Source organism: Euprymna scolopes, chromosome 32 (assembly GCF_053919585.1).
Source record: "Euprymna scolopes isolate OS-2025 chromosome 32, ASM5391958v1, whole genome shotgun sequence".
NCBI classification, from domain to species: Eukaryota; Metazoa; Mollusca; class Cephalopoda; order Sepiida; family Sepiolidae; genus Euprymna; species Euprymna scolopes.
The window spans coordinates 8,587,126-8,594,305 of NC_136513.1; the positions used below are offsets into that span (position 1 = coordinate 8,587,126).

At 34.2% G+C, this 7,180-nt stretch overlaps 1 non-coding gene across 1 annotated transcript; it reads right to left on the reverse strand.

Annotated features, from left to right (window-relative positions):
- Positions 1-6,369: 6,369 nt before the first annotated feature.
- Trnae-uuc (transfer RNA glutamic acid (anticodon UUC)) lies at positions 6,370-6,441 on the reverse strand. Its single transcript has one exon. It is a non-coding gene; the product is annotated as a tRNA-Glu (tRNA).
- Positions 6,442-7,180: the final 739 nt, after the last annotated feature.

Sequence of the window (7,180 nt, forward strand, 5' to 3'; positions counted from 1 at the left end):
ACTTATTCATTTCAGTTGACAGTGCGCAACTGTTAAGAAACTTAGTTTTTAAAGGGGTAAATAATGATAATTATAAATAATTATTTTTGATACTTACAAACACTAGTGTTTCATCCTTTAGGGATCATCAGTGCATTGTCGCTGTTATATATATATATATATATATATATATATATATATATATATATATATATATATATAATTACGTTCTAATTCAGGATTATTACTATATTGGTAAGACTAAGACTGGGATACATATGAAAAAAATTGTTTAATCTTTAGGGAGAGAGAAGATGGAAATAAATAAAGAATAAGCAAACAATACTTAACTTTTTTATTCAAACTATATTTCAAACTAGATCTAATTACCTATTATAAGTTTAAATTGTTTTAACGTCCAGTTACAGCCAATTTGTTCACACTGTTTCCGTTTTTTTTTCTTCTTCTTTTTCGTATTCTTACCCGTGTTATGTGCCAGTAACGCGGTTAACGCGGTATTTATTTGAACCCAACTTACTTGTGTCGGATAGGCGCAGAAAGAGCAAGGATTTTCCGGTGACACATCAAACTCAATGACCTCCATTAACAGAGCGTGTACCTGCGTGCTAGAAAGTGAGTCTGTGTGTTTAGGTGCGGTCCGATTAATGGAGGGGGGGAGTAACATCCTCACACGTATACCCTGATATAAATAGAAACCACATGGGGATTTTTGAGAGTGCATTGGATTCGAAGTTTGATAGACAGTCGGACTTGAGTTAGTTTCGAGACCAGAAGGGTCAGAGAAAAGATGCATCGACGGAAAGTTTGAGTCAACAATGTGAGGGGTCCCCGGGTTCACTCGTAGACGAAATAAAGAGATTCAGAATATTGGAGTCGTGTTTTCGTCTTGAATACTCTTTACAGATCATCGACCAATTACGGGAAGAACTACATCCCAGAAGACACAAGATAACAAAAAAACGTATGGTGAACTCTTAATGTGTATATATTCACAGGTGTGAGAACTTAATGCGTATATATTCACACACGCACACGCGTGCACGCGCGCAGTTAAGAACTACTAAGGTATAATACACAACTTAAGGGTCCTTAAAGGAGCTCGACCGCGTGTTTACACGCCAGGCTGTATAAATGTATATAAACTGTACCTAAAAGACTTGTGTATATAATGAAATGGGGAAAGATGGACGCGGCCGAGTTCGAGAGACGATCACATAGAGGCCATTAGAACACACCCACACACCCATTAGAGCAAGACGCACATAGACACATTATATAGAAGAAAAACAGAAAATATTACGAATTGGTTGCCAATCCAGACGTGACAGCAAGTCACAATGAAAAAAAATATGGTGCTTAGGTTGACTACGAGAAAAGAAAGCGATCGGTAAAGAAAATGGCAAACGCGCAATCAAACAAAGAAAGGCCATTAGAACATAGCCACAGACACATTAGAGCAAGACGCAAACAGACACATTATATAGAAGGAAGCCAAAGCATATTACCAGCACTTGGGTATCCGATTTTTCCCGACGGACTTCTACTTCGTTCTTACCGTCTTAGCATAAAATTAAATTAAACTAAACATAGCCCACACTATAATCAAGAAGTTGTGTCTAAAATTCACAATGGAGTCAATACTTTATATGCAAATATGGTCGCTTCCTTCAGTCTTGACAGACTATGGATACGCAGTGTAAGGGTGCTTGCGCGTGAATTTTTTTGTGGCAAGAGTTGAGCTATCTCTAACGACACCTCTATTGTGTCAGCGTTGTTAAATACTAGTGACAAGATGGGGTTCAGGACGACTGGAAACAATGCTGAGATAAGCGGAGAGCACACACAGCGTCTAGAATTTCCAAATGATCACCCATCTGGTATTAGCCGGGCTCAATGTTGGTTAACAACGTACTATAACCTTTAGAACACAATTCAGAGAAATAAAAACAATAAACCACTAGACTATAGCAATATTCCCATACCACATCCACTTCAGAACAGCCAGACAAAAGAGAAAGGGGTCTGAGAGCCAGGTTTCGTCTACACAGACAAAAAAAAAAAACAACCACTGAATCACACACGAGAGGATCCTGTACATCTGCCTCCGAGCTAAGAAGATTCTATAGAATAAGAGACTACGAAATGAAGTTTCATTCTGTATTCAAAAGCAACTTTATTTGTCATCTTCGTTAGTAGCGTGTACAAGAGTGGCAAGAGTTGAGCAATCTCTAACCACACTTCTCTTGTGTTAGGGTTAGGAGGAGAATTCAGTATCCGTATGCACTTGGATTTATAGTAGTAGTGAAAAGAGTTCCTGGTGTGGAGATGAAGATTAGACGTTCGAAAGCCTGTTGAGAGAGAGAGAGAGAGAGAGAGAGAGAGAGAGAGAGAGAGAGAGAGAGGGGGGGTTCAATGTGTTTACGTGTGTATGAGCGTGGGACAAATTGGTAGTGTCTCGTAGTAGGAAAGAGTACGTGTGTGAAGTGCATGTGGAAGCAAGTTTTGACGATAGCCATGTTGGCTTGTTGTACTCACGTTAGGCCTGAGGCCAAAGGCCTAGGCGAATGTCTGCCGCTAGCTGAAGCCAGGGAGAAACATGGGAAGAGGGTTTGCGATTTCGCCTTTTATGTACTCGGTCACGTGATTGAGAGCTGGATTGTGATTGGACAAGCCAGGGATGGATTTCAAATCTCGAACCACGAGAATTAGCTCCTGCCTGTGATTGTAGCAAGTTTGGACTGCTACAATTCCGAAGATGTATACAGATCCCATAGAGAGTAGACTATACTATAAGACTCTTGGACAAATATACTCTATATACTACTATTAACACAAAAATAAGTAAATAAGTAAATAAAATGAATAAAAACTAAAATAAAATTTTGTTAAGTAATCAGATGAATTCACTCTCAGTTGAGGAAGGGAAGTGTTGTGGTAATGATGTAATATGTATAGCTCACACGTTAAAGCAAGACGCCAATAGAGAAGAGTTATTACCCTTAGTTTTTATTAATTTTCTTGTAATGGCGTCTCATAAATAAAGCATGTTATGAATCTGTTCTCGTCTTAATCGCTCATTATCGCAGCCATTCTTCTCGATGAACCTCATGACATAATACCACTGTCCTCATTCTAACTTGAAGCATAATTTTTTTTTTTTTTTCAAAAATTACTGGATTCGGTGTTAAATAACCTGACAAAAGTTGTTTTCAGTAAAACCAAGAAACCAAACCCTTCCTCTCCTAAAATGTGAACAGTTATCTTCGTGTGATCCTTATCGAAATATCAGCGTGCTTCTAAGAAAAAAAAAATTCCCTCACTGTGAATCGAACTCGGGCCGTCTGGGTGAAAGCCAGGAACCCTAATCACCAGACCATATGGTAAGACACAGTTACAATTGAAAACCGTTTCTTAAACCTTTTCGATATTTCCCTTTCTTTCATTTTTATTGTTATTTTTTATGCGTTTTCAAATTTATTTTAGTTGCTTATCGCTGTCGTTCTGTCTGGTACACTAAATTTAAATTAGCATTTCTGGTTCGATTATAACATAGGAGCTGCTCAAATATCTCACTCATTTTGTTTAATTTTCGAATATGTTTAAAATAAAATTCATTGTTCATCGTAAATTATGTTTTAGGGAAATGCTTGTTTGTACACCTATAAAATAATTCATTGTCAGTCGAATATATAGCAAGGAATAAACGACAAAAGCGCTTTTAAAACAAAACAATGAAGAATTTATTTCAGGAGTCAAAAGTTGATCTGTGTCCGAGTTGGAAAAAGAAGGAGTAGAAAGGTCGGCAAAGTCACAAAATCACGGCGTGAGTTGATTATGAGAAAAAAAATTCGGGGTTTGTTTTACTATCCACATCGGCACGAAAAAATAGGCCACCATCTTTTTTCTACCTTGAAGCATGACACCTTTTTTTAAACAAAATTATTGGATTCTGCATTAAACAACGCGAAATGGTTTGATATCCTGTAAAACAAAAAACAGCCAGACTAAACCAAATCAAGCCATAACAATTTAAATATATAAAGAACTTTAGGCATCTCCAAAAGTCACCACAGAATTCCCCCCCCATATGTAAAACAATGTAACTTTATCATAAATTGATATTATCAATATTATTTTTGTACCATTTAAAAGAAGAATGGCAAAATAAACTAGTAATAATTTTTTTATAAATCTTTTCATTGTACGAAAATAATGAAATTGCGAGACGAAAATCGTGTATATGTTACATAATAAGGGCTGTCCCCTTTTCATGTAAGTATAAAAATAGAGAGATTTAGTTAAAATGAAGATGATATAGCATAGACGAAATTCGAACGTCGTAATTTAGGTTTAGAAATAGATTACGTGTGAGAATTAGAAAATGGAATGTAAAACAGCTTAGAGATAAAATAGTTTCAAGAAAAGAATGTGCACTGTCAATTTTGTTATGAAAATTCAATTGAAAGAATGCAGCTACAAGCTAATTTAATAAACATGTTTTAACATATTGGAAATATAGGTTACTAAGTATAGGTTAAAATTCCTTTTGTAAAAAAAAAAAGGAAAAGTTTTGGACACGTATGTCCAGAACACGTGTGTATGACGTCATGGAAAATAGAAAGTTCTAGAGATAGTTAGAAAACTTTAGAGTTAAGAGAGGAGAAACTGGGAGAAACAAAGAGGGAGTTTGAGAACGGCAGACGATAGTCTGCAGTTTGACATTCGAACGTCTAGAAACGAGACGGTCACTTTGAAACTTAATATATGAAGCTTTGAATTCTTGACGAGAAAACCACGGCCGGTCGTGAGAAGAAATAAACCCATCATTTGTTTGTATAAACGTCGTCTTTGTGTTGTGATTCTACCGAAAGGTAAAGTGAAAATTGTTATTATATGTCTATATATCTGTGTTATAAAATGTCTTAACATACACATCTTACATACCCGTCTCGACATCTCATATCGACAATGTGAACTACATCTCATATCTACACTAAGACTGTCTGAAGACTATCTCCTCACTCAAAGAGCTTCCATCAACACTTCATAACAGAAACAACGACATTCTTTATAACACGAACATCTCTCTCTAAGATACAACATCCCTCTAAATAAAATTCTCTCTCTCTCTCTCTCTCTCTCTCTCTCTCTCTCTCTCTCTCTCTCTCTCTCTCTCTCTCTAAGACTCTCTTTTAATGAAACTCCTATATAACATATACATAATTGGCGCTTTAAAATAACGTTCCCATGTAGTAAGCATTCCGAACGTGAAAACATACCCGTGTTTAATAAATCTAGCAAAAATCAACTAATGATCAGATTTTCGTTAAATTTTCGATGCTTATACATTTTAGAATGAAATTACATATAAAATTCAGTTTCCGTAAAATATACGAGGGGAAATATATTTTTAATGCGTGTCCCCCCCCCCATATTTTTTTTTCGAAATTTGAACAAAATATATTTAAATCTATCGAAATTTGTATTTATTATGAAACAGAAGAGTTCAACTAAGTAAAAAATATATTTTTTTTAATTTAAATATACATATTTTTTAAATAGTGTTTTTTTCTAATTAATATACACTATAATCAGTTGAATTGCTAAGAAAAAGAAACTTCCTAAAAATTAATACATTTTTTAAAGATCAAAACGATTAAAATTCTATTATTTCAAAATGTTCCGTTACAACATAGATTTTTAATTAATTGTGTTTAAATTTTCTTTTTAATATTAAGTTTTCATATAAACATGGCTCTTATCAGCTATTTTATTTGTTTTGTAGTCCCTCTCATATTTTATTTGTCTCTTTTTACCGAACAAAAGTATGGAAGCCGAGCATGAACATTCAGTAAAACCGTATTTCATATTTAATATACAAATGTTTATAATATTATTAATCATTAAACTGTAAATCTTAAAACCTAACAAAATTATAACAGAGATTAATTATTAATTGCAGTTTGTAAAAGATAAACAAAGGTTTTAAAGAAATCATTAAGTCGCTTCTGCTTTTCCACAGTTCGTATAGTTAATAGAAGTCTGACGTCACGGAATCATGCGCTCCTTTTTTCACAATTATTCACATTCGGTTGGCAGCGCCTAAAGAACTTGAAGCATAAAACCTTTTCCATAATTCATGATCCAGAAAAGGAGTTATGCCGTAAAATAAAACAACCAAATCGTCCTTCCCTCAAAAACTAAACAGTTATTTCTCGTATGCACTCCAGTCATATCCGCGTACTACAGGGTGGGCCAGTGCAACTTGCTTATTTGGAATATCAATTATATTCAAATAAGCAAGTTGCTCTGTCCCACCCTGTATAAACCTTAACTAAAACGCAATTCTGTGAAATAAAAAAAAAGACCTTCCCACACCGGGAATCGAACCCGGGCCGCCTGGGTGAAAGCCAGGAATCCTAACCACTAGACCATATGGGATGACATGATAAATAAATAAAAAAAGGTTTTTTTAAATAGTTTTTCGATATTTACCTTTCTATCATTTTTATTCGTGTATGTGTTCTCACATTTATTTTAATGATTTCGCCTTTTTTGCTCACACTAAATTTAAATTAGGATTTCTGATTCAATTGTAGCATAGGAACCGTTCCAATATCTCGCTCATTTCGTTTGAATTTCGAATGCATACGAAAAAACTTTTCTTGTTAATCATACATTGTATGTCATCCTTGTCCGGCAACAGTTCCGTTTATGTTACCCAAAATGGCCGCCATATAGAAAAAATACTTTTAATGATTCAATTAATCTTTATTTCACGAAAATAAACATTACAGCAGTAGGTGTATCAGAAAGTGGCCATTATAAATTATGATCAGCACTTTAATAATTCAACTTACTATTTTTCGAAGCTTATAACTACTTGAAAAATGTAATTTAAACCCTAATTTTTTTTCAATTAAAGGAGCAAAGACCAAATTTTTAAAAAATAACAGGTTTAATAGCAAATTATGCAATATTTTTTACGCGGTTTTCTTTAAAAAAAATATAAAGAAAATCAACATATTTTGACTTGCTTATAAATATATAGATGGCAAAAAATCACTTAAAAATATACTATTAAATGGGTAGTTCCATTCTTCATTGTTAAGAATTTGTCCATATTTATATTTTAAATTCCATGTATTTTTTGAATAAAATGATTTTTTAAAGCGAGGGC